General features: G+C 42.1%; 1 long non-coding RNA gene across 1 annotated transcript; it reads right to left on the minus strand.

Moving 5' to 3' along the window:
* Positions 1 to 1,970: 1,970 nt before the first annotated feature.
* LOC115582631 (uncharacterized) lies at positions 1,971 to 17,481 on the minus strand. The gene is made up of 2 exons (XR_003984196.1): positions 17,337 to 17,481; positions 1,971 to 10,686 (listed from the first exon to the last, which is right to left on the minus strand). It is a non-coding gene; the product is annotated as an uncharacterized LOC115582631 (long non-coding RNA).
* Positions 17,482 to 27,998: the final 10,517 nt, after the last annotated feature.

The raw sequence follows: 27,998 nt of genomic DNA on the forward strand, positions 1-27,998 counted from the left end.
TGTATATAATATTTTATAGCATTTTGGAAGTGTAAACAGGAGGTGGACATTTTTGGCCACAAACAAGCTGTTATCTCAATTAAATGTACATGTATAAGTTTTTAATGGATTTTTTTGGAGTAAATCAAACAACAATTAAATGTGTCACATCAAACAAAATCTATTTTGAACAAGGCCAGAAGGTTAACTAGCCTTTACGACTGTTTTTAAAGCCTAAAGACAGATACAAATATCTGTCTCCTGTGATTAATGTACTCTGTGTCTTTTACACTTAATCAGTAATCAATGACTTGTTTACATATGACTGAGGGAGGTGATGATGGAGCAATTAGCTGAGTTTCACTGTACTTGTGACTCATCAGAGAAGACTGCTCCCCACTTCATTTACATGCATGAGAGTCAATGGGTTGGGCTGAACTGTAAGTAGCTCCACCCAGAGACATTCATTTTAGCCCAACTACCTCCTCTCTCTGTTGGTATAAATATCAGCCCAGGTCAACTCTCTTCACTGACCCGGAGATTCCCTCTCGGCCGAAACGGTGGGCGCCAGAATACCGAGGACGTTAATGCCGGGACAGCGGACGCCGAGAAGGGTAGCGCCGTGGACGCCGTCAACGCCTGAACGGCCGACGTCTAGAAGGTCAGCGCCGTGGACGCCGGCGCGGGCGCCATGACCCCGGGGACGTCAATGCCGGGACAGCGGACGCCGAGAATATGGCGGGTGGATAATGCCAGGGTAACCCTACCGCAGGAGACTCTCGTGTGACATCAACGTCTGAACTGGCTCACGTCACCAGCGCAACTTGTCGTTGATAGTACGTCGCCACACCTACGCCGTCATGCCCCCCCCCCCCCACACACACACACACACACACACACACACACACACACACACACACAGGAGGTTGCCCCTTCTCCGTCTCCTGGTAATCCTTGCATAGGCACTGAACTGTGTCAGCTAAAAAAGCCCTCCCATCCGAGAGGTTTGTGCCAAAACGGCAAACAGTTAAATAGATAGATAGATAGATAGCACAAACGAGACAGAGCTGCAGAGAGACAGCAAAGCTGCGAGTCAGCACAAAAGTCTGTGCGGAGGGAGAGAAGCAGAGGGGAACCGTAAACAAAATAATGCCTTATTAAAAGAGCAAAAGACCAATACTTTACAGTATTTGACAAATTTGATTACAAGTTATAAGTCAAACCATAAGTTATGATTTTTTTTAAATTAGTTTCATGTTCATGTTCTCAAATTCTATTTTTTGTTTGACAAGAAGTTTTGTTTCTTTTGGCACAAATCTAAATTCCATACAGGTTCAGATCCCAGACAAGCCCCCAAATATGTTACAGCCTCCTCTGATAATTTAAACACAGCTGCTCAAAAGGGTGGGAGGAAGTAACATATTAAGAAGCCACACACAACGTCCGCAATTAATCAAGCTTTGTTGCTGAGAGCTCAAACTTCCTGAGGCAGTTTCAACACAATTAAATTTTGGAATACGAAGACAGGAAAAACCCACAATCATGAAAAAATCAGTTTCCTTTCACAAGTTGTGATGGCATTGTATACTAGGTTCTTGACATCCCTCCAATCACGCCTGCCAAGTACAGGTTCTGTATCAAGAGCCTTGACACACGCTTCTTTGCCAGGAACTCTTTGCAGAGTGATGTACTGTCCCAGCTGTCACCAGACTGCATCTTTTTCTTTAGAACTCCAAGCCCTGCGATGGTTTTTTCTCAGGGAGAGAAATTGTGGTCCCACACGTGAACCAGAAATGAGCAAAAACATAAATGTAGAATGGTGCTGACATCATCATAAAGTTAGATATTATGTAGTCCTCTGTTTGTTATGCATCTGCAGTGGCTCACTCTGTACAGGCTACGTCAAATTACTTACAGTAGTCAATTAGGTGTCACAAGGTTGAGGGAAATAGGAGGTGGACCCAAACGCAGTTACTCACAGGAGGCAGGACTGGGGAGAACAAAAAGCAAGCTTTATTCAAGAAGCTGGATTACAAAAAAGGGAGCCAGATAAAACCAACCACAAAAAGGGAACAAAAAGCGAAATGGAAACCAAGGACAAAACAGCTAAACAAAGTGCAAACAAAAGTTCAAATCAAAAATGCGAAAACCAAAAACAGAGACTAGAGACATACGAAGAGACACTACAACAAACCGCAGGGAAATATCTGCGTCTTCCCTTGATGTAAACAGGGCATTAAAGGACAAGAGACACAAGCGGGCACGGAAATCAAAATACAACACAAGACACAGAACCATGATATCAAAACATAACACAAAATGAACCATGATATTAGGAGTCTTTAAATTTCAATCCAGTTTGAACAAATTTATACACAAAAAATGAGAAAAATAAGGGAAACATGAAAGTTTCAAGTATAGTGTTTTTGCATAATTGTAACATCATTTTAACCCTCTGAGGTGCCCGCTTCCAAATCACATGGCCAATTTAAGATGACGTAGCAGCAAGATGGAGCCTCTGTGAGTTTCGATTCTGACTTTATGTGTTCGAGCAACTTTCAAACTATATACCCGTTTTCACGTTTGCTGCGCGTTTGATGCAGGAAGAGATGGTAAAGAGATCAGGCTTTCCTCACGAACGTGTCCGCAAGCAGGAAGTGCAAGCAAAAAAACACGTTCCTATTGGTGGAAAAAGGCACCACACCAGCCAATCACAAAATTACATGGCAAATCATATGATTTGGTTGCTGAGGATGGGGGAAAGATTTGGAAGGGACAGGGCAGAAAGAGGCAGCAACAGAGATTGCGAGTTTTGAGAGCTGAGAGGTTTGTGACATTTAGCGTGTTTAGAGTGTATAGTTAGTGTAGTGTTTTGTGTAGTGTGTTTAGTGCGTAGTGAAGTTGTATTTTTGTTAAATGAGTCAAAACAATGAAGTGGAGCAGGCAGCGCAGCTCTTAATTGAGCTGGAGGAGCTCAGGCAGACCTCAGCCATTGCCAAGTAATTAAAATGGTTCGTTGAGCATATTTGTGGTTTTTTTCTTACTCTGATTTTTAGTCCATTGTGTACAGCATGTCAAAATGAAAAAATAACTGTACAGTCACACTTGTACGGTTGTAGTGAAAATAATGACACCAAACAAGGCAAGGTAAATAGTTTTTAAGGTGATATATTATGGTAAAATCAAAAATAGTCAAAAACGGCCAATTATACCCCAGACCCCAAAGGGTTAAATGCCATCTTTTGTTTCAATAACACCTAAAGTAAAATCTTAACAGGGTCTGAAATTAGCATCCACCAAGCGCAAAATGCAGGTAGATTTCACGAGACCATCCACCACATTGGCATGTAAAGAAATCCAGTGACATCTTCTGGAGAATGTTTTTTTCACAAAACACTTAGTCAATTTTTTCTTACAATGTCAGCATTCCCACTCCCATTCATCCTTACGGGCTCAAAATTGGAAGTTGCTCATATACCTGGGACCACTTGGAGGCCCATCAGCAGCCCCAAAGGCACCCACACACAACATTTGGGGATTCTAGCTCTTCGGAAACGCGCACAAAGGCCACTTCGAATTTTGATTCCACATTCCAACTCCCATTCATCCTTATTGGGCAAAATATGGAATTGGGTTCACTGGCCTTAACCACTCGAGGACTGGGCCTAAACGCAACCAGCTCATGCAAATTTAACCAAAAAGAGATTCTGAACGTCAGTAAAGTGGACGCCCGGAGGGAATAATGGGTAATATATCACTCAATGAATGATTCCTTGAGGTGCCATACACTTATACCCCTTCCCTTCCCTTAACCCAAGTTCTTGACTCGACTGGACCAGTTGCTTCCGCATACCATCCTCATCGGGAGGAAACAAAGACGATGGGTTTCTTTTGGGGACGAGGGATTCACGAGCCCTCACCCCCCCCACCTTTGACTCTCCCCTCCCCATCCCCCAAATCCCACATCCACCAAACCCCAAGCAAAGAACGCAACGCCCTGTCTGGAGAGACCTTCCCTTCCCCTCCCTCCCTCCCCAGTGACAGCCAAGTTAAGAGAGCCTTAAAGACAAGGTGAAACGTCTAATCAGGCACAACCTACCACTCCACAAATGATTGTATGAAGGAGAACGTGGGCCATTTTTACTCATTATCCCTGTTGATCGAGGTTACCGAGTGCTGTCAGTAGGAAAACTAACAAGACAATTTGGCACGATATTTACCAAGTATCAGCGAGCCAGCTTTGGTCAACCTATGGGGGCAGACATAACCGAAAGTGAAACTTAAGTCTTATGTCTGCCCCCATAGATTCACTTCAGTTGCCATCCTGATATCCGGTGAATATTGTGCTATAAATTCACGTTTTTTTTCCTACTGACAGCACTCTCTCACCTCGATCAACAGGGATATGAGTTAAACACGGCCGACGTTCTCCTTTGAGGTGACATGTCATCATTTTTTATATATTTGTAAATAGTTACGTTGTGTATAGTTAATTAAGTTAATTAGTTCCGGAAAACAGAAGAAGGCTCCCCGAAAGGGGAAGCAGGTTGTACACATAGTGCCCTTCACTTTCCAGGGTGAAATGGGCTCCAGGCCCATCACCACCATCACTCCAGTTGTGCAGCACAAAAGGTGCCTCTCTGCTAGGCAGAGCCTGGAAAACCGAGGAGGAAAACAGCGGTCCTCCAAGGCTCTTGATGCCCCACCTTCACCTACCCGACCCCCTTTCCCCCAAAAAGAAGCCTGTCGCTGGGGATCCAGCTTCGGGCTCCCCGAGGTGGGGGGTCCCTTTACCCCCATGAGATATCATCACATCCAAGGGGGTAAGGGAATAGTAACCACCCTGGAAGTGGGTGTGGAGAAGGGGGCCGACCCTCATGTCTTCCCTGAAAATAGTGCCACAAATTCGGATACCACAGTTGGAATCTCCCCTTATAGGACTCTGGAGGTCAGTGTTTTCAAAAACTGGGTTTCTGATTTTGTGCGAAAGGTTGCCTGGAAACCCCCCCCAGGACAGTTTTTACCATGACCACGGTAATTTTCCCGTACTCACGGTACTTTGGGACTACCAGGGGCACCAGGGAGGACACTCTGCAGGTCCCTACCCCACTCACAGTGCTCTGATCCTGGGTAAAGAACCATGCATGGACCCCCCTGCCTGTGGAGGTCACTACCCCAGCCAGAGTGCTCTCATCCTGGCTACATAAGGTGGGATGGTTGGGTTTAGAACCAGGGATGGATGGGCGGGGGGGCTTTGGAGTCACCTACCCCACTCAGAGTGCTCTGGTCGTTCCCCTGGTACTCCATTTTCAAGTTCGTACCCCTGGTACTCCATTTCCACACTTGGTGGGTTTTTGAAGCTGGATCTCCACTACCAACACAGTGGAGGAAGGTCTCTGCCCTCACGGGCAGAGACCGGAAAACTGAGGAAGGCTACCCCAAAGGAGCTGGATCTCCACTACCAACACAGTGGAGGAAGGTCTCTGCCCTCACGGGCAGAGACCGGAAAACTGAGGAAGGCTACCCCAAAGGGGAAGGGGGTCAGCCCAATCCCCACCATCACTCCAGTGGTGGACAGGAGGACGGCGGAGGAGGAGGAGGGGAAAATAGCCGTCCTCCAAAGCAGAAGATGCTCCAGCTTCACCCAAGAGGCCCCCTTTCCCCAAAAAAGAAGCCCGTCGCTGGGGATCCAGCTTCGGGCTCCCCGGGGTGGATCCCCCACCAGACCCATGCCCCATGCTCATGCCCCAGACCCCTCACTTCCCTGCGGGGAAGGTGGAAGTCCACCCCTTCCTTTGCAGCCCCACCCAGGCCACCACCAGGCCTATGCCCCACACCCCTGGCCCTGGTATTCGGTCTTGAGGGGGTGGACCTCCAGGACCTCTGCCCACCAGAGACCAAAAGATGGAAGAGAAAGATTCCTCCAAAGAGGGGACAGGACAGTGACTGGTTTACCCGGGGTGCCCTTCACTTTGCTGGGTCTGGGGGCTCCCATTGCCCCGGCATCCCCCAGACCCATCCCCAAGGCCGGGGCTCCCATTACCCCGGCCTCCCCCAGACCCATCCCCCTCCCCAACGGCCAAGTAAGGAGAGCCTCAAGGATAAGGTGAATCATCCTTCTTCTGTGGGTGAGGGACTCAAGGGGACCCCCCCCCCCCACCCACCCACCCACTAAGGGCCAAGTAACAACAGCCCAAAGGACAAGGTCAGTCGTTTTTATTCTGGGGTGAGGGACTCCCCCACACCACCCTCCCTACCCAGTAAGGGCCTAGTAAAGTCTGTATCAAAGAGAAGATAATTTTACAACAAAGACCTGCTCATCATTCAAAGATGAGGGTGGACGGTCTGTGCCCATGAATGCAGAAATCGTGAGACAGATGAAGGCTCCTCCCAAGTAAGGAGAGCCTCAAAGACAAGGTGAATCGTCTTTCTTCTCGGGGTGAGGGACTCAAGGGCCCTCACCCCCCACCCCACCCCACCTACTCAGTAAGGGCGATATAAGGCCGGCCAAAAGACAAGTCAGTCGTTTTTCTTCTCGGGGTGAGGGACTCAAGAGCCCTCACCCCCCCATCCCCCCCTCCCTACCCAGTAAGGGCCCAGTAAGGAAAGCCTCAAGGACAAAGTCAATCGCCCAATAAGGCATAACCTGTCACTCAATGAATGCCTCCAGAGTCTGGCAACGCTTCAATTAGTGATTCTTTGAAGGAGAACGTCGGCCGTTTTTACTCCTTATCCTTGTTGATCGAGGTTCCCGAGTGCTGTCAGTGGGAAAAATGCAGTGAATATCTGGCATAATATTTAGCAGGTATCAGTGTGGCAGCTAGAGTCAACCCATGTCAGCCAGCATAGGTTGGCTCTAGCTGCCACACTGATACCTGCTGAATACTTTGCCTGACATTCACTTTTCCCACTGACAGCACTCCCTCACCTCGATCAACAGGGATATGAGTTAAAGACGGCCGACGTTCTCCTTTTTGTAAATAGTTCTATTGTATATAGTTAGTTAAGTTTGTTAGTTGTATTTAGATTTAGTTTTTGTTAGGTCTGTAAGCATTATTTATAGTTAAACACTGTCAGTTATAGTTAGTTGTAAATAGTTCTATTGTAGATAGTTAAGTTTGTTAGTTGTATATAGATATAGTTTTAGTCAAATATAGTTTTGTAAGCTTTATTTATACTTAAACACTTTCAGTTATAGTTAGTTGTAAATAGTTCTATTGTAGATAGTTAAGTTTGTTAGTTGTATATAGATATAGTTTTAGTTAGATATAGTTTGTAAGCTGTATTTACAGTTAGACACTTGAAAAGTGGAAAAAGTTGAACCTTTGCTGCAAAGAGGGGACAGGACAGTGACTGGTTTACCCGGGGTGCCCTTCACTTTGCTGGGTCTGGGGGCTCCCATTGCCCCGGCATCCCCCAGACCCATCCCCAAGGCCGGGGCTCCCATTACCCCGGCCTCCCCCAGACCCATCCCCCTCCCCCTCCCCAACGGCCAAGTAAGGAGAGCCTCAAGGATAAGGTGAATCTTCCTTCTTCTGTGGGTGAGGGACTCAAGGGCCCTCACCCCCCACCCCACCTACTCAGTAAGGGCGAAGTAAAGGCCGGCCAAAAGACAAGTCAGTCGTTTTTCTTCTCGGGGTGAGGGACTCAAGAGCCCTCACCCCCCCATCCCCCCCTCCCTACCCAGTAAGGGCCCAGTAAGGAAAGCCTCAAGGACAAAGTCAATCGCCCAATAAGGCATAACCTGTCACTCAATGAATGCCTCCAGAGTCTGGCAACGCTTCAATTAGTGATTCTTTGAAGGAGAACGTCGGCGGTTTTTACTCCTTTATCCTTGTTGATCGAGGTTCCCGAGTGCTGTCAGTGGGAAAAATGCAGTGAATATCTGGCATAATATTTAGCAGGTATCAGTGTGGCAGCTAGAGTCAACCCATGTCAGCCAGCATAGGTTGGCTCTAGCTGCCACACTGATACCTGCTGAATACTTTGCCTGACATTCAATTTTCCCACTGACAGCACTCCCTCACCTCGATCAACAGGGATATGAGTTAAAGACGGCCGACGTTCTCCTTTTTGTAAATAGTTCTATTGTATATAGTTAGTTAAGTTTGTTAGTTGTATTTAGATTTAGTTTTTGTTAGGTCTGTAAGCTTTATTTATAGTTAAACACTTTCAGTTATAGTTAGTTGTAAATAGTTCTATTGTAGATAGTTAAGTTTGTTAGTTGTATATAGATATAGTTTTAGTTAAATATAGTTTTGTAAGCTTTATTTATACTTAAACACTTTCAGTTATAGTTAGTTGTAAATAGTTCTATTGTAGATAGTTAAGTTTGTTAGTTGTATATAGATATAGTTTTAGTTAGATATAGTTTGTAAGCTGTATTTACAGTTAGACAAAAGTTGAACCTTTGCTGGACTCTGGAGGTTCCTACCCCACCAGCAGTGCTCTGATCCTGGGTACAGAAGGTGGGATGGTTGGGTTTAGAACCAGAGATGGATGGGCGGGGGACCCTGGAGGTACCTACCGCACCAGCAGTGCTCTGATCCTGGGTACAGACCCATGGATGCACCCCCTGTCTCTGGAGCCTGGGTGGATGGGCTGAGGCTCCAGCCGAAGGACAGTCGGTATGGGGATGGATGTCAAGGGGGTACTATGGAAGTCTCTACCCCAGCCACAGTGCTCTGACCCCGGGTACTGAACCACAGAGGTGCCCCCCCCCCAGCCAGGGAGTTTTAAAACCAAGAAACAGCTGATCACAGCAGTCAGTCCATCACTTCATTGGCGGACGTCAAGATGAGCAACTGGACAGCCACTGAGATCCGGGAGATGCTAGTGTCTCCTCGGTCTCTGTAGCTGTCTTCATTGTCCACTTGTTGTCGGTCGCTACTTTCAAATTAAAAGCCCCCTGCTAAAAAATCAGTTCTAAACTCCAATGGTGTGAAATGTAAAGACCTTATTTTGAGGACAAATTTGTTGTCACTGTTCACTGCCCAACTTCGTGCTTCACGTCATGTCACATGTTTACGTCTACCCAAGTGGCGTTTTTTGGAAAAGAAGGAATATTACGCTTCCATTTTAGAAAGATAAGGTGGTACATTGCCACCCTTACCTTGGAGCAAATGTGCCTCCTTTTCTATCTAAAAAGGTAATCTGTCTGTCTGTTTCATTGATTCGGGTCAGAAGCTCCGCCCAGTTCCTCAACCGTCCTGATTGGCACAGTTGACCTATTCCCACCCTGGTAGACAATATTATCACAATTACAAGATCTACACCTTCAGGTCACGGTAAAGGGCAACAAAACCAATATGTTACAGCCGCCATTATGACAATCTAAACGCTTGGCTCAAAGAAGTTCTTTGGAGGTGGATGATTTCAATTTTTCCTGTATTTTTTTGTGTCCTTGAGTGGATTGGCCACATAGTACACAGGTGTACAGTCTCACTGCACTCTGACGTCCAGTGCCACAGAGCTCCACTTTCTTTGTCTTGTACAAAGTTGATCTTGCAGATACCTGCAGCTGGGGATCAGCTGCAAAGTTGAGGGTGTGAAATGTATTTATTTTTTTGCACCGGACTCACCCAGATCACCTTTACTATGGCCGAACAGACCTCATCACCTTCATCCTCCGCTGCTTGAAGGGTCTCTCTGGTCTAAATGTACTGGTCTGGACCGCTAAATGGTTCTGACTACTGAGAGAACGGATATTACAAACCAATCTGCTCATCCTGAGCAGGCACAGGAGGCCGGTAGTTAGCCTCCTCAACTTCGCCAAACAAGTCCTGGTAGCTCTGTTTGAGGCGGTCTATCAGAGGAGACACGTACACCATGTGCTTCCTCCCTTTCTGGCCTTTGAAGCCGCCTGACTCCCTGTCAGATTTCCGGCATGTAATTCCACTGAGCAGATACACCTGGAAGGGGACTGCGGCACAGTGGGGCCCTGGTATCATGCTAGGCAGGAAGGAGTGGAATCCCTCCAGGGTGTTGATTCCTCTCACTTTGCTGTAATGTGGCAGGCACATACCATTACGGGTGATGTGCTTGTCTTTCCCTGGTGGATCCTGAAGACAGTCCAGGTGTTTCTGCTGGTTCTTCCAGACACGGTCAATGGCTGCTGCATCCTTGAAAAGATGGACCTGGTTCTCATCCATCCCAGCCGGTCCCTGTAGGATGTTGATGGTATTCTGCACACGTGAAAAGGTCCCCAGGGCTCCAGCAGTGATCATCCTGACACAATACTTCATTTTTGCGGACATGCATTTCAATGATCTGAACATCAGAGAGGGAATCATACTTGGAGTGGTGACCTGCACATATAGCCTGGATGAGCAGAGCCATGTGTTCCATATTATATGAGAACATCGCAGCAAAGATCGCAGACGTAAAGAGCGCATACTTGGGGTGGTGATCTGTTCTGACAGCTGCATCAAATCTGTGAATCCAGTGGAAGATGCCAAGTCCACTGTCGGCCCACTCACAGCTGCTCCAGGTGTGACACACCATGAACGCGACAGCAGCCGTGGTCCACGTATATCAGTTCAGGAGGTGCCTCTCCAGCTCTTCTGTACCTCTCCATGAGGCCTTCAGCCATTGGCCGCATTTGTCCTCACATTTGATTACAGCCATGAGGATCTGACCAAGTTCATTGGCCATGTTGGTGCACCATTTCGCAGTGCCTTTTCCCACTCCAGAAAGTTTCTTGCAAATCTGATGATAAACAGAAAACAGAGAGACTTAACCATTAACAGCAGTTTAACCGTGTGTGTGTGCGTGAAAAAATTGTTGAAAAAAAACTGTCATAAGTTACTTTATTGAGATGTTTATTGTATGCTCTTGTCATAAAGTGATAATTATTTGTGTTTATCAAGCTGATAAAACCTGATTACAAATGTAATATAAAAGACGTTAACAGGGTGACATGTATAGAAATGAGTCCACCTGAAAATAATGTTGGGCTAAGCAATTTAGTGCTCACAGGACCAGAGTTTAGTTAAGGGCATAAAGGGACACGATGCCATGCAGTGATGTCATGGGTCAGTAGCAGTATGAGTCAGACCAACATTAATGCAGAGGAAAAACGTACTGCTCCAAAATGAGGTTATTCTACACGTGATCCAACAGGTGCACACTGTAATTATCTTTCGCTTGTTTTGAATTTATGTCTAATGTTTGTAAGTGTGCCTTAAAATGGACAATAGTGATACATTTTCAGTAATCTTAGTCCCTGAATAACACAAAGGATATGTGCTGTTTATCCACAGACACCATCTTTTGAGACATGAAGAGTGACGGGGAGCAGGGCTCCAGACTAACTTTTTTTACTAGGAGCACAGTGGCCCCTAACTGAACATTTTAGGAGCGCAATCCAAAAATGTAGGGGCGCACATTGTAAATCAATTATATTGACACACACATATAAATATATAGCCTAAATATAGATAGATAGATAGAAAGATAGATAGATAGATAGATAGATAGATAATGAAAAAGGCCGTGTTAAACTTAAATAGATAGGGTAAGTGTACCTAATAAGCCCACGTACCATATAAGCCCACTTTTGACTTCTGAGTCAATTTAAAAAAAAACTACATCACCATTTTAGCTGGTTCATGGTTCTTCCAATGCAGCTACTTGTTACATAAATTATACTTTTGATTGTGAGCCAATCAGATTTGTTGATCTTGAGTTATCAAAGCACATGTGTGACATGTGCCTGCTGCTCCCAGAAGTTACAAAAAAACTTAGGTGATTTTGATGCCCTGAAAACCAACATTTTTTTCCATATTTCTACTCCTGCTTTTGGTAAATACTCATTTGTTATCAAAATTTAAGAGATTAGTGCTTTAAATAAAACATATGCTAGAATTTTACTAGAATTAGAAATGTTTTTTCTTTTGTAGTCAAAATATGTGTTTTAGCATGCTAGCCAACAGCCCACATGCTGCATCAATACAGTCACTGCATAGCATTGCTCATTGCAATGACATAAAGTTAAGCATGTGTAGTTTACATTTTTGTAGGCAGAATATCCTATTGTACTATTAAATATATAATACATGTGTATATGTATCTTTATTTATTTTTTAATTAACATTTTTACCAAGTGGGCTTAAAGGGGACACTAGCAAAAAACACACACCATTTAGGGTGGATGTAAATGAGTATAGCTAATTACTTCAATGCATGATCAATTGATACTTTTCATGTGATGTTAGTACAGCATAGATTCATGTCATGTAGTTGTTTTTTGAATTTCATGTGTGTAGATAAAAATATTCTGACTTTTAACCAGAAATTCACTGATGATCCCTTTAAGCCCACCTGCTCCCATTAAGCCCACTTAGCTGTGTTTCAATGGAGATTTTCTCCCTTTTGACTTTTGAACCATTTTCTTGCCTAAAATTGACCTCATCTAATCAATCAGCTTCATAATTCAGATAATTAAATACCCAAATTTAAATATCAGTGATGTTGCATCGGTCAATTCATTCTGGATAGGCCTACATTCTATCCCACCATTAGCATAATTCTCGATCCTTTACTTTTCAGATGACATGACTAGAACACGAAAAAAGTACAGCTCATGCAAACACATGGCAGAAGCATGCCGCCAATATACAGGGCGGGAACAATGACAAATCTCTCAGTTCTGGCAAGAACTTACTCTTTAATGTTACTCCACAATGGTTTTAATGGTTTCTATGTAAGCTGTTTTTATGTATTAAAATCAATTAAAGTTATTTATTTAATTGTAAATACTGAAATTGACTCGTTTATTATCCTTAAAATATTAGAATTGAACCAGTACACTGCCTTTCTTTCAGTCATTAGGTCTTCAGAAATCTAGATAAAAACATCTGCACTCTCAACCAGCTGGCTGGACCAGAAATTTTGGCCGATTGTAAATGCCAACAGTACAATGTAGGATAGAGACACAGATAAAAAATGACAACACATATGGAAAGATGAGGTACTCAACAGTAATTTCCATTCTAATTTTGATTTTTTCAATGAATAGTTTTTTGGCTACATTCCAAAGAAGACATGTTGTAAGTTTAGCTTTTTCTGTGTTGACAACACAGAAAAAGGCTGATCACGCCTATTTCAAATGCAATTTACAGGCCAGAGGAAAGGAGTGGAGACAAAATAAAAATAGCTATTGAGAGCTAAGACATTACATTTCTTAATAGAATAAGTTTGGATTGTTAAGATTTTTAAATATATATATTTATTTATCAACGAGTCATAAAGTGGGCTTATTGGGAACACCCATGGGCTTAATGGGTACATTAAGTACCCATTAAGCCCATGCCAGACTTTTGACATATTTTGACAAATTAAACAATAAAAACATAAAAAATTGGTATAAATGAATTATTGACATCATTTTAACTAAAATGTTCTCACTTTAATTGGGGCGGTATATATTAAAAATGTCTGAAAAGCAGATTTGGTGGGCTTAATAGGTACACTTACCCTAGATAATGAAAAAGGCTGTGTTAAACTTCAATATTAATTAGGCTTCGTCAGTGCACTGATTGACGGTGGAGTTGCATTTTCATTCAGGGTTCTCCCCAGACTGTGGAATAATGGCGCTGTGCCGCTATACTGCTAGCTCAGCGCCACTATACTCACTTTCAAATTAAGGGTGTTTATTTCCTATTAGTGACCGACTGATTATCGGCCACAGATATATCGGGGCCCGATAGAACGGCCCAATTTCTATCAGGGGTTCTATCGTATTGGTGAAATGTTGCGCCGATAGAAAGTGTGACAATGACAAAAGCATGCACTAGTGTACTGATATATTTTGTCCAGTGGGGTGCGCTGAGCTCAGCCAGAGACTTTGACTCAGCTCACATTTCAGTGAAGTCCCTCCCCCACTCTACACCACGAAACCTCCCGACCACCTGACCAGTCAGCCAATCTGTTTATTTATTTATTGAAAGTTCTGCTACATTATTATATTTTTGTTTGTGTGCCAATCTGCACTTTTTCTCAGCTTGACTGAACAAGTTCAAATGTTAAATGTCATTTAAAAAAAGTCTGTTAAATGTTCTTGAATAAAGACATTGGTTTAAGAAAGCATCTGTCTGTACTACTATCACTGTACTATTGCATAATCATATCGGTGCAAAATCTATGCACAATCCAAGGCCTGTTTTCATTCCAGCTTAAAAACTCACTATATCGGTTGCAGATCGGCTATCGGTGATTGCACCCCCGGTCGGACACTATTTCCTATAGGCTATCTTTAACGATATGCAACGTGACTGCATCCGTAACAGCTGTCCACCGGGACCCTTTCTTCTCATATGGGATACAATGATTAAATGTCCCAAAGTTTCCCACCCTGATACATGCAAGGCTGTAAACTAGCGGTCGCCACTCGCCAAATGCGACTAAAATATTCCCCTGGCGACTTAATTTTGGAGGGATACATGCCACGGGGCGGGTAAATGTTTGTCCCGATGGTCGTGCTCTTGCAATAAATTATGCATGATATAGCAAAACATTGTAGTAGCTGTAAAGTGATAAATTATGACGGCAGTAAATGTTAGTGCTGAACCAGCTATTTGTTGTGTGTCGCACTTAAGTAGCTCCCCCGACGTCACCGCTGTAGAAAATAGCTCTCACTGCTCTTTAAAAGTTTGGCGCAGTGACTGTGATTCGAGCGCAGCAATGACGATACCTCTAACTCATGAGCTGTATTATAATATTATAATATTGCTGTAATAATATTAAAATGTATTCTGGCACACATGCTTCTCTTGCACTATTTTACATTTCTACCTCCGCCATCTTGTGCAATTATCCTGTGCAATAATACCATAATAATCCGTTTTTTGTATATATTTAGACAAATACACTGAGTCTGTTTATTCTTAAACACTGTATTTATTTTCGACACGTTATCTATATGTATATAATGCATATTTCGCTTCCTGTATATACAATGCACATAACGTATTGTCCGTTCCATATTTTATTTCTATTTTTATTTATTTATTTTTTCTCTCTTATTCAAATCTTTTTTAATATTTCTTTAGTATTATAGCCTACCTATTGTATGTCTGTATGTCTGTCCACCTTGCTATTGTGACAAGTAAATTTCCCCGTTGTGGGATAAAATAAAAGTCTAAAGTCTAAGTCTATTTCTAAATAACACTTTGGCCTCTTTTCTAAGCATGTATTGGTATATAATACTGTTCTCTCCATGAAAAGTACTGAGATAGCTGTATATGGAACAAAAAGAGGCAATTTATTATTTGGCCGGTAGATTCTTTCATCTACTGCTTCGGCCCTCCGAAGCAGACCCACAGCGCAGCGGACCTTGTGAAGTTAAGACATTATCTAAAGTGAAAAACCAGCTCAGCTCTGCCACGCAGCGGACACCTATCGCGGAGTTCGTTTCGCCATTGCTCGCTGGAAGTGAAACCTTCTCCTTCTGCACTGAGAACAACTTTCAGACCGTGCCCATCCACACATTAGCCACTGTTTGGGCTCCTGTTTGATTAAACGTGTCTAACCCTCTGTAGCTGTATCAAAGTTGCTGGTTGTTACGGAAGACGTTGTAAACAGGAAAGGGAAGAGTTGCTCTACCTGTGAATGTGTATCTTTAATAAACCTTTATTAAAAACACATACTCGTGTCTACTCCCTGTTTGAGTAAACATGCATCACATAGAGGAACTATGTAACCCTTGTAAACAAAAATAAATAAATAAAATAATTACGGGACTTGAACTCACATTCACTGAGGGAAAAAAAAACACACCAGCGCGATAATCAATCCACTATGCCAATCAGATCACGCAGGTGACTCGCGGTATCACCTATTTTACTCCTCACAGCGGACACACAGCAACCTCTGGGTCGCAGGAGGAGGCCAGATCAACTTGTGACCGCAGTGTCTGTTCACCGTGTCTGTACGGTGATGATTTATAATACAAATAAGCATAACCTTTATGAAATGCAGTACTCATCTTTGCTGTCTATTTGAGTAAACATTCTTCACACAGAAGAACTGTGGAACCCTTTTAAACGAAACAGAGAAAAAAATCAAATAAAACATGGAACTGGAACTTCGACTCAACGAGGAAAAAAGCAATCTAACGCGTGATAACCAATCCACTATACCAGACTAACGACACTTTGAATGACAGCATAGCCTCTCAGCATAAGCACAGACACCTTTTGGACGCAGAAGGTGGACAGGTCAACTTGTGACCACGGTCTCTATGCACCAAAAATATAATCAATTTATGTTAGTGTCTGTAAGATTGTGTTATAGGCCACTTTAAATGTGTAGGAATGACAGTCTTACTGCCCAAAAGATGCAACAACTGGACAATACCAAAATGTATGAAAGTTTTCCTCCTCTTTATCTGCTCAAAATATAAGATAGACCCAGTTATTTTCCATCATTCAAGCATTTTATTTCATTTTACTTCAATATAGAAAGTTTTTACCAAGAAAGACCATATTCTTTTGGAAAATCTTATTTGTGTTATAAATCATCACATACAGACACGGTGAACAGACACTGCGGTCACAAGTTGATCTGGCCTCCTCCTGCGACCCAGAGGTTGCTGTGTGTCCGCTGTGAGGAGTAAAATAGGTGATACCGCGAGTCACCTGCGTGATCTGATTGGCATAGTGGATTGATTATCGCGCTGGTGTGTTTTTTTCCCTCAGTGAATGTGAGTTCAGGTCCCGTAATTATTTTATTTATTTATTTGTGATGCATGTTTACCCAAACAGGGAGAAGACACGAGTACGTGTTTTTAATAAAGGTTTATTAGAGATACACATTCACAGGTCGAGCAACTATTCCCTTTCCTGTTTACAACGTCTTCCGTAACAACCAGCAACACGTATCAGGTATGTTTTGAACAAAGAGGCAGATCAGAGGACAGCTACGTCTTCTCTTCCCGCTTTCGACATCTGTTGTAGCTATGGCGACCACAGACGCATTCGGCTCACGGTCGCCACTTAACATAGACGCGTGTTCATCCGAAACACCGGGGTTTTCGGAGTGGAGGCATTATACCTATAATTGTGGTTTCTCGGGTCTGCTTCTTTGCAAAACAACAGTTCACCTGACACATAGAAGTCGTTTAGGAACTGCTTGGTGCTCTAGTGTGCAAATATGTTTTCGAACTCTTGTACGACTTTGCCAAATCACATTAGCAGGGTACTTTCTATGGCTAAGCTAATGTTAGCCCGGACCTCGAGTGAAGCGGATAAACAGCCTTCACAACACATGACACGATGCATCGCATTTGTAATATATAGCACGAATTACATACCATAACACACTTGTTTGATGACAATTAAAAGACTAGGCTATCTTACCGTTCCCTCGCTCTCTGTTCATAATCCAGTAGTCGGTATGGACGCCGAATAAACAATACATTACACGAAGAAGAAACTTGGGACGTCAACGTCGACTTCTTCTTCTTCTTCTTCTTCTTCTTCTTCTTCTTCTTCTTCTTCTTCTTCTTCTTCTTCTTCTTCTTCTTCTTCTTCTTCTTCTTCTTCTTCTTCTTCTTGATGTTTTATTGCGGTTGACAAACAACTTTTTGGTGCATTACCGCCACCTACTGGTATGGACTGTGGCTCGGGACTTTATACACTCGATAATAATAATAATTTTAAAAAATATATATATATACATAAAAAATAAATAATAATAATAATAATAACAAGGCACCAAAATATAGATAAATAATAACAAACAAATGTACATTCTCTCTATCAATTTTGTTCTCCAGATACTGAAACAAAAAGTGATAACACTTCTCCCCAGAACTTCTCTGTAAAAGATCCCGTAAATCATAATTCACCTTAACTTCTTTGAGATTCAAAATCAGTTCCCATCTCTCATCATCATATTTTTGACAATAAAGCATAACATGCTCCATAGTTTCTTCTTGCTGACAAAATTTACATCTTCCTGAATTGTGTTTTCCTATTTTAAATAATGTACTATTTAATCTTGTATGACCAAAGCGTAACCTAGATAATATTGTTTCCTCTCTCCGAGTACTCCCCGTGCTTCTCATCATGCCTACTTTTCTTTGAATTCTGTAACAAAATTGCCATCATTTCTCCAGTATGCACTGACAATCCATCAATGATTCGCTTACAAATTTTAATGTTGAAATCTGGAACTATAAATGAAATACCAATTTTGTTGGCTGAGTTCTTTGAAGCATCTGTGTAAATTTGAACACAACTGTAATAGTTATTTTTTATATATGTCTTTATAACTTGTTGGTGTAAAATGAATTACTTATCTTTGTTCTTTTTGTCAAGCAATGTGAGATCTACAATAGGATCTGGAAGCATCCATGGATGTATTACTGAGAGTGGTACCGTTGGACAAAGACAGTATTGGTCTTGCAATGCACCGAGGGAAAAATCTTCTTGCATGCCTTATCCAAACTTGACATTCCTGTGCACCTATTTCTCACTCTCATCTACCTTTGAACTCTTCCATCCATGTTGGCAAAGAACAACACAGAAACTGCACCTTTTACAGTTTTTCTCAATTGTTTACACACAAAATTTGGTACTTGAGACACAATGACCACAACATGTAACTCATGCACCAACCCCCTGAACCAATTCTGCTAAACTACAAGCACAATTCCTGCTTTACACTCAAATTGCAATTCTAAAACACACTTTTTTCAAAACACTACACACAATTCTCTGCACTTAGCACAATTTTCATGAAGAAATTTGCTTGTTTTCACAAGGAACACTCTGTCATTCAAAATTCTATGTCAATTGCCCTACTATGCACACTGACTCATCACATGAGCAAACACCTGGACACCCTACACAACACTCATTCCACCAGATCAGCTCAGGTATGTTGTCATTTGGGACAATGTAAGTTTCCACTGGGCTGCTCTGGGTCGTGACTGGTTCACTGCACATCCACGCTTTATAGTTGTTTATCTCCCTCCATGTTCTTCATTCCTCAATCCTTTTGAGAATTTTTTTTCTGCCTGGAGATGTAAAGTGTATGACCGAAATCCACAAATGCATATACCCCTTCTCCAAGCTATGGAAGATGCATGTGGATATGTAGCAGTTGGTGCTTTTCATGGCTGGATTCACCATGCTAGGCGAAGTTTCTCTTGCTGTTTGGCCAGGGAAAACATGGCTTGTGATGTGGATGAGAAACAGAGGAGAGCATGCTGCGCAGTTTTTTTTTTTACTGTAACTTTGTACAGTAAATTCTTCTGTTGTTTTTTATGTAGACCATATATTGTTGTATGTCCAACTTTATGTTGGTTGGGATGAACACTGTGTACATTGTTTTTGTGGGAAAAATTAAACAAATCTGTTACCGTGTATTTGTGTGTACTGAGTATAAAAACAATATTCTCAAATATTTTACAACACACTTATGTATGTACTGACTGTAGTAAGTGTAACTGAACAAAAAAGGCCGAAGTCAATATGATGAATGAAGAAGAAGTTTTTTCCATTCATCATAGTGTTTAACATTGAGCACATCACTGTTCAACTGGTTCTTATAAATGTCTAGTCATATGATGGTTTGTGTGTGTGTCATTTGAAAACAAAATACCATTTGAGAAGAAATAACATTGTTTTGAATGTAAAGTTTCATTTTTCAGGAGAATTGAGGGGTTTTGACTGTTGTGTGTGTTTTTTGATTTGTGTGTAGAGTTCTGAGAGCATGAGGCATGCTTTCAGAAAATGTGTGTAAACAATCGAGAAAAACTGTAAGGCCTGCAGACTGATTGCTCATTGAAGATTTGTGTTTAGGAGTGTCAAACAGGTGCTTTAGTGATTTCATACTGATGTAGGTAGTTTCTAATAGTTAGGAACAGATGGTTTCTGTTTGGTTACCATAGCTAAAACAATCGAGTTTGGACTGCTTGAATGACATCTGTGTTAACTTTTCTGCAAAAGGGTGGGGAAAATGTGTCAATCCAATGAAAAAGAGTAACACATTTGCAAGAGGTGTCTTGTGCTCTGCTGAGACAGTGATGATGAAAACCAAGTGGATCCCAGTTTGTTTAAGCAGGTCAAAGCAATCAATAAAAACTGTAACTGCCGCATCAAAGCAATCAATAAAAACTGTAAAGTCAAAAACCATCCAAAGTACTGAATCCAGCTGTGTTTTGCATAACGCACATCTGTGTGTTGTTGCTGCTAGGAAAGAGTGCAAACAAGGGTGCATGTGTTTAATGTTTTGATGCTAAAAACAGTTTTGAAATGGGATTGTTAGGTTTTGTTTCAAGAGTTTCATTTTGCCGTATAAGTTAGGAGTTTATGTCCATGTGCTTTGTCTTACTCGACCTGTGTCTTAAGTTATGACACAGTGAGCCAAAGTCTGCAACATGTGTGTAAGCATTCGGCAAAAACTGTAAGGTACTTCTTGGTAATCAGAATCAGATCAGAATCAATTAACCTGAGTGTCCTGCTTAGCCTCTCTCTTCAGCCTGAAGACTGGAGCATTCTTCCCTAAAGGAGCTCCTGACATCCCTTGGTCCAGTGGGTTTAAGACTTTTCCATAACTGAAATTAAATTATATAATTAGAATGTAAATATGGGGAAGTTGAACTACTCACTTCCAGTCCCCAGTTCCAGTCCACTTTGTTTATTTACATATCCCTTTAAGACAAGCATGGATCATATGATATGATGGTGTGCAACAGACATTAGGTGAAACAATGACACAGTCAGTCAATAACAACAACAGAATAAAAACTGAGAAAATACAGTTCGTTTAAAACATAGACAAGGCACAGAAGTCAGCACTCCTATTTCACAGAAACAGGGGCACCTATCATATTTCAGCTGCACTGGGCCCTGATTATGTGAGAGCCAAGCAGCACTGAACAAATACATGGATGAACAAACCAAAACAGAAATTGCTACCAGCGGTCATGCAATTACCTGCTAAATACTTATTTCTCGCTGTTCAAGGTGTTGTTCTCCAATAGCAACAGGCACCACCATCTCCGCAAAACAGGCATGTCAAAATGAAAGTATTATTTGTATTTCACGTTAGTGCACAACACAAAATGCAAATGCAATACGATTGAGTAGTCAAACTGTACATCTAGGACAATGTACAAGGCAGACTGTGCCAAAAATAAGACAAGACCAGTTTACACCTTCAGAATTAACATAAACTTTTTAAATAAATGACTATTTGCACTAAATAACACCTTTACACTGCATGACATTAGAAGTGCCCATGATGTAAGTATAAGACCTCAAACTTGATGAAAATGGGTTCAAATACTTCAACATATTTGCACCACAGCTTGTTATGACCTACCATTGACATGAATACGCCACAGTCCGAGCCAAATTCTTGCCTCAGGAAGCCCTGAATTAAGAAAAACAAACATTAATGGTGTCATCATAAGTCACAAGTCAGGTGTGTCCTAGGTTAAATATAAATAAGTTCATTGCCCATTTTCTCCGTCCATTGACACGCACATATCTTCTGAGCAATATGCCTTTACATTTAAGATGAGAATTACATATGTTATGATGACTAATCAGGAAAAGGCCAACATCCACAGCAATTATTTAAAAAATAAAGGTCATAGGAATGTGACCAAAAAGAATGCAACGGTCATAAGAACGTGACCAAATATAGTGGCAAGAGAAAGTATGTGAAACCTTACTTTTTCCTCTAGGATTGTTTGTGTTTAAAAAATGATGTTGTATAAGTCTGATCAATGTAAAATGTGAAGGCTATAGGAACACGTCCAAATACTGTACAATGTAAAGGTCATAGGAACGTGACCAAAAAGAATGTAAAGGTCATAGGAACGTGACCGAATCCAAATTGTTTTCTGTGTGTAACCTCAGAATTGGCATGTACTGCTGGCCTCTGCTCATGCTCTTTGCATAAAGGGAGTCCAGAATGAGGATCTCTTTCTAAGCTGGCTTCATGACCTAAAGAGGACAGCCTTTGTTTTTAGATCAACAGGTAAAAACAGTATCATGTTATAGTGCTTCACTTCACTTTTTCCTAAATAGAGGTACATGTGCCCCAGGATGAACTTGGAACATGGCTGCAATCTTGAGTATTGAGAACAAAGTGACAGCATAGAAACAAAAGACAATAATAGTTTGCTATTATATAGAATTGACAACGTCACAATAGATAAGATCCACAATAAAATTCCAAAAAGATTTATAGGAATGTGTTGAACTCCAGCATGGCATCATATATCTAACATATACGCATACTTACAGGTGTAAATGCAGCTCGAAGAGGTTGGGTTTCAATTGGCCAAAAGTGTTCACGATTGAGTCACAATGTATACAGTATTATATTGACATATTTAAAGAGCAGGTTTTGAAAATTAAAAAATCAGAAAAAAAAATCTAGACCCTTAGGAAATATCTTTCCATATGCATTAACACAGCTAAAATGGTCAAAAGAAGGGAAGTGAACTGCCTATTAATGAATTAACTTAACTGAATATTCACAAGACACTAGGGCTCCAGGCAGGTTTTTATATGGGGATTGTCAGCATCTGCGCTCACATTCGCAAAATGAGTGAATTGTGATGTATTTCATTTGCCGTTTTTAGACAGAGCACCAAGCCGCCAATTTGCCCGTCCATTTGGCAGCTCGGTCGGCGGTTTTAGACAGAGGCCGGCAAATTGGGGGTCTGTTTTGGTCTGCTGACTTCCCATCTCGGAGGGTACACTTATTTCCGCCTCGCCTGCTATCTAAAAACTAGGCGGAAATGTGCCGGCCTCTGCGTGAGGTGGGCGGAGGTATCAATGACCTGCGCTGACACACAGTCGGGGAGTTTTAAAACCAAGAATTGAGGTTTTTTTTTTTTTTCAAGATGAGTAGCTGGACAGCCGCTGAGATCCAGGCAATGCTAGTGTCTCCTCAGTCTCTGTAGCTGATTGTTTGTGTTATCTTGTTGTTGTGTTGGCAAGCTAAGGACGGTCGCTACTTTCAAATTAAAAGCCCTCCACTAAGAACCCAGTTCTAAACTCCAATGGGGTGCAATGTAAAGCTCTTAATTTGAAGGCAAATGTATTGTCATTGTTCACAGCCAAACTTCGAGCTTCACGTCACGTCACATGTTTACGCCTACTTCAGAGGCAGCTTTTGGAAAAGGAGGAATATTACGCCTCGGTTTTAGAAAGACAGGCCGGCACATTGCCATCCTTACCTTGGAGCAAATGTGCCGCCTTTTCTATCTAAAAAGGGCTGCAAACCCTCTGGACTCAATGCTGGGCATTCGTGTCCACCCTACTTACCTTTTTTGACCATTTTAGCTGTGTTAATGCATATGGAATGATATTTCCTAAGGGTCTGGATTTTTTTTCTGATTTTTTAATTTTCAAAACCTGCTCTTTAAATATGTCAATATTATACTGTATACCTCGTGATTCTATCGTTGACACTTTTGGCCAATTGAAACCCATGAAATTTACAGTATATATATAATTTAGGTAAAATGGCTCTCATTCTAAACTCAACACTTGAAAATGATGGAGGGATAGATAATTAATAATTCAAATAATTAAACTGGCATTTAAAGGTTAACATCCTAAAAATGATTGATTCTTGGATCATTTTGATCAGGGCCTAACCTGATTAGGGGATTCAAGCAAAAAAAAAAATATTGATGTATGAGGATTTTATGGCAGAAAATGATGCCAAAATGATGGCTAAATCAGTTCAAAATCAATTGAAATCAAGACAAAATGTACAAAAATGCCTGCACAGGGTTAAATGAATGTAATTTATTGATTTTAAGTCTAAGAAACATAGAGTACATTAATCAAAGGAGGCAGATATTAGTATTAGCATGATCAAGATTTAAAAACAGTCTTAAGGGCTAGTTAATGAAATATATCACAATTAGCTCATTTGGGGAATGTAAGCACAGATGCAATGTGATATGTACAATATAGACATATACTGCAGTGTAGACAGTAGTATACAGTTAAAAACGTTGTATGGTTTACAGTAAATACATTAAATATAAATGCAGTGTATTAGCAGCAAACTTGTAAGAGCAATAAAATACATATATGCAGTGTAATAACGGCAGGATAGTGCAATTGTCCAAGGGGAGAGGGGTCCTAATATCCATGAGGCTGGGGGGGGGGGGCAGCTACGGGTGCATTTCTTTGTCGTGGTTGCAAATATTTAAATGAAAGCTTCTGGTTGGAGATGCAGATCAGATTGTGTGAAGGCAGCAGGTCTTGTGGAAGAGACCAAACCAAAAAACATAGGTAAGCAATGTGAGCAACCAATACAAATGACATTACTGTCTGTTAAACTAACCCAAGTACTAAGTCTCTCAGAGACCAGAGTCCTGACATCAGGCATAATACACAGAACCATGGCATTTTAATATTCAAACAATATCATAACCTGCTCTGACTGGATGCTGGTTCCATATTGCTCAGCCATGAGAAATAGATGATTGGAGATTCAGATCAGAGAGGTTGTAGGCATCAGTGGTCAGTGGTCCAAGTTGCCACAAAAACCATCAGAAAGGGTTCCATGCACCCTTGTGCAGTGTAAGGCTACAAAAAATCTGATTTTTAACTTTTTGGACGCAAAACAAAATTTTCTCTCCAGCACATGTGTTGACTGAGTCCACATGCCTATAAACACATGTGCCCAAGTGGTCCAAGTGGCCAGAAAACCGACAAAAACCATCAGAAAGGGTTCCACCATCCCTGTGCCATGTAAGGCCACAGATAAATATACTTTTTAACTTTTTTTCCAAGAACAACAAAATTTTCTCTCCGGCGCATGTGTTGACCAGGTCCAGGTACCAATCAACATAAATGCCAAAGTGGTCCAAGTTGCCAGAAAACTCACAAAAACCACCACAAAGGGTTCCATGCCAGGCTGTGCGGTGTAAGGCTACAAAAAATCAGATTTTTAACTTTTTGGCCGCAAAAGTAAATTTTCTCTCAAGCACATGTGTTGACCAATGACCAAGTCCAGATTACTGAGAAACGCAAGTGCCAAAGTGGTCCAAGTGGCCAGAAAACCCACACCAACTACGAGAAAGGTTTACATACGCACCCCTGTACAGTGCAAGGCCACAAAAAATATGATTTTTTTATTTCCGAAAAAACAAAATTTGCTGTCCCGCACACATGTTGACCATTGCAAGGCATAGGAGATGCTTTAGTTTGTAACCAGACATTTGCCCAAATTCCTTCAGCATAGCAAACAGCATAGCCAGCATAGTCAGATATGAACAGAAAGAGGCCATTTGCATTCAGCGAAAGTTTGTGCTCAGCTCCTCCCCGAGCTCCGAACACTAACAGGGAAAGTGGACAGCCTTGAGTTCCATGATTGAGGGGGGATCATTTACTGTGAGAATCATTTTTAAGCCCGACCGAACCTCTCTCTTCGCCACGCCTAAGCCTAACCCAATACCCCCCCATTTTCCTTCCTTCCCCCTTCTGTTCTTCCCTTATTAGGATGTTTTTTTAAATGTTTTGAATAATTTTATTTATTTTCCATTTTAATTTGTATTTCTTATAGCGATTTTTTTAAGCATTTCAATAGGAGTTATGTATATTTATTTTATTTTAAAAAAGCAAAATGCAGATAAAAAAGGCGAGATCCAAGGATCCAGAGCTAGTGCATAATGCCCCCAACTTCTGGTGGGCATAATTTTTAACCCCTGCCTAACCTTGCCGCCTCCTTCTCTTTTTCATCGGCCTTTGGCATCACACACTAGTGGAATTCGAGAAATTCCTGGTAACCCTGAATAATAATCATTAATGATTCCAGTCCCTGCTCATTGGTTGAACGCCCGGCCGAGTCCAGTCCCTGAACGGTCAACAACAACCAGTGGTTCAGAAAGTCCTCTGAATCGAATCAGGCAAGCAGCAGCCCCTGACCAGACGCTGTCCCTTGCCGGATGCCTCTCGGTCCCCGCCTCCAACAGCTGCAAGCGCCTCGCCTGCGACTGGAAGAAGACCTTAAGAACTATAATTTTGAAGTGTTGAGTTTAGAATGAGAGCCATTATACCTAAATGATATGATTTAATACTGAGAATTTCATGGGTTTCAATTGGCCAAAAGTGTCCAAGATAGAGTCACGAGGTATGGAGTATAATATTGACGAATTTAAAGGGCAGGTTTGTTTTGAAAATAAAAAAATCTGAAAAAAACATCCAGACCCTTGGGAAATATCATTCCATATGCGTTAACACAGCTAAAATGGTCATAAATAGGGGAAGTTGAGTGGACATGAATGGCCAGCACAGAGTCCAGAGGGTTGATGAATCACATGACTGTTCGCACATTTCGCGAAGGTGAGCGCAGGTGCTGCCATTCCCCATATGAAAACCCACCTGGAGCCCTGGTGCTGGGTTCTTTCTTTCTCCTCTGACACCTCCTCTTTCTACCACTCTCCTCTCCTTGATTCTCTCTTCTCTGCCCCCCTCCCCCATTTTCTCCCATCTCCCCTGTCCCCTTTCCTCCCCCCTTCTCTGCTCCAACTCCCCGCTGTTCTCTGGGTGCCCCGTGCACCTCAGTATCATTCGGTGCTTCAGATCATGAGAGACGGTGAACAAAGTTCAGGGATCACTGCCCTAACGATTGCTGGATCCCCACGTAAAATGACATTGACAAGCATCGGAACTCTGTATCAAAACTTTCTGAAAAAGGACCCTGACAGGATCCCTCAGTTGAACGTTCAGCAATTTGAACCCTCTCGCAGGTACAGACACATCAGTCAATCAGACAGCATACATCGGAAGTTATTTTACAATCACCTGCACACATCTGACAGTGGAGGTGGGTAAAAATATTGAGTCTGCGCTTGCGTGAGATGCAATAAGCGGGTGGCGCTTGTGTTGTGAGTTGTAAACGAGAGGCTTATGCACACAACTCTCTTTACTTTCGATCAAAACGAAACTTAACTATTTCATACAAAAACAGCTGCATACTAAACATGCAGCGAGGCATTACCAAACAAACACAGATTAATTTGTCCTGAACGGACATAACACCTAGTCTCGAGATACTGCAAAACTTGAAAACGGGGAATGACGGAACAAAGTGCATACAAAAACAAAGCGCACACAGTATTCCGCCCCTCCCACACACCGCGGTGATTCGCTAGCACACCGCCAATCAGAACGGCCATTCAGCTGGCACACAACCAATCAGAGAATCCAATGGCTCAGACATCCGACGGCCCTCCTCCTCAGACTTTGCCTGCTCAATCGGAGCCGGCAACGTCCGCGCGTCTCCGAAAGCTTCCAACAGAGCTGAACACACCAAACATATTTGTTCCCGACCTCGTCCGAGTCTCTCCAAACGCTTCAGACGTCCAACGGTTGGGCCAGTGTGTTCCTGCCTTTAATGGCCATACAAGCCCTGAGGAATGATTTTTACAGCTACATGAAGTTGTTTCCTCGAACCGGGAGATAAAAGAATGAAAGATGAAATCATAATTGAAGGTGGCCGTGTCATGTTTTTCAAGTCCAAAAAAAAGGAACTTTTTGACAGAGTGAAACAAAGTCTGCGCCAAATGCGTAAGGAATATGGATTCATGTTCCTGGCAAAAATGTGAATCCTACACAACAAGAGCTGGCACTACTTCATCTCCCCATCCCATGCTGAAGAATTCATCCAAAAAATTAAGAAGACGAACACCAACCCCGACGTGCATAAAGAGTCATCAGCTGAAACGCAGAAAGTACCAGGGAACTTTGACTGAGTTATAAGATATCCGACGTTGATTTCTCAGAGACAGTCCTGGTAAGCTCTTTGCCTAATCGATGACGAGCTTGGAGGTTAACATAGACTTTGTCCTGTCAGGCAGGCTACTAACAAATGACTAACCCTACTGGGTCACATATGAACGTTGTATTTTTCATCCGCATAAATATGCAATCCATCGAGCACGTCCGACTTATTTTTGGTTTTCTTGTTTTTTCTTTTCATAGTACAGGTTGTGATACTGCTCCTCTAGAGGATCAGGCTTATTTCCT

The sequence above is a fragment of the Sparus aurata genome, chromosome 6 (genome assembly GCF_900880675.1).
Source record: "Sparus aurata chromosome 6, fSpaAur1.1, whole genome shotgun sequence".
Lineage (NCBI taxonomy): Eukaryota > Metazoa > Chordata > Actinopteri > Spariformes > Sparidae > Sparus > Sparus aurata.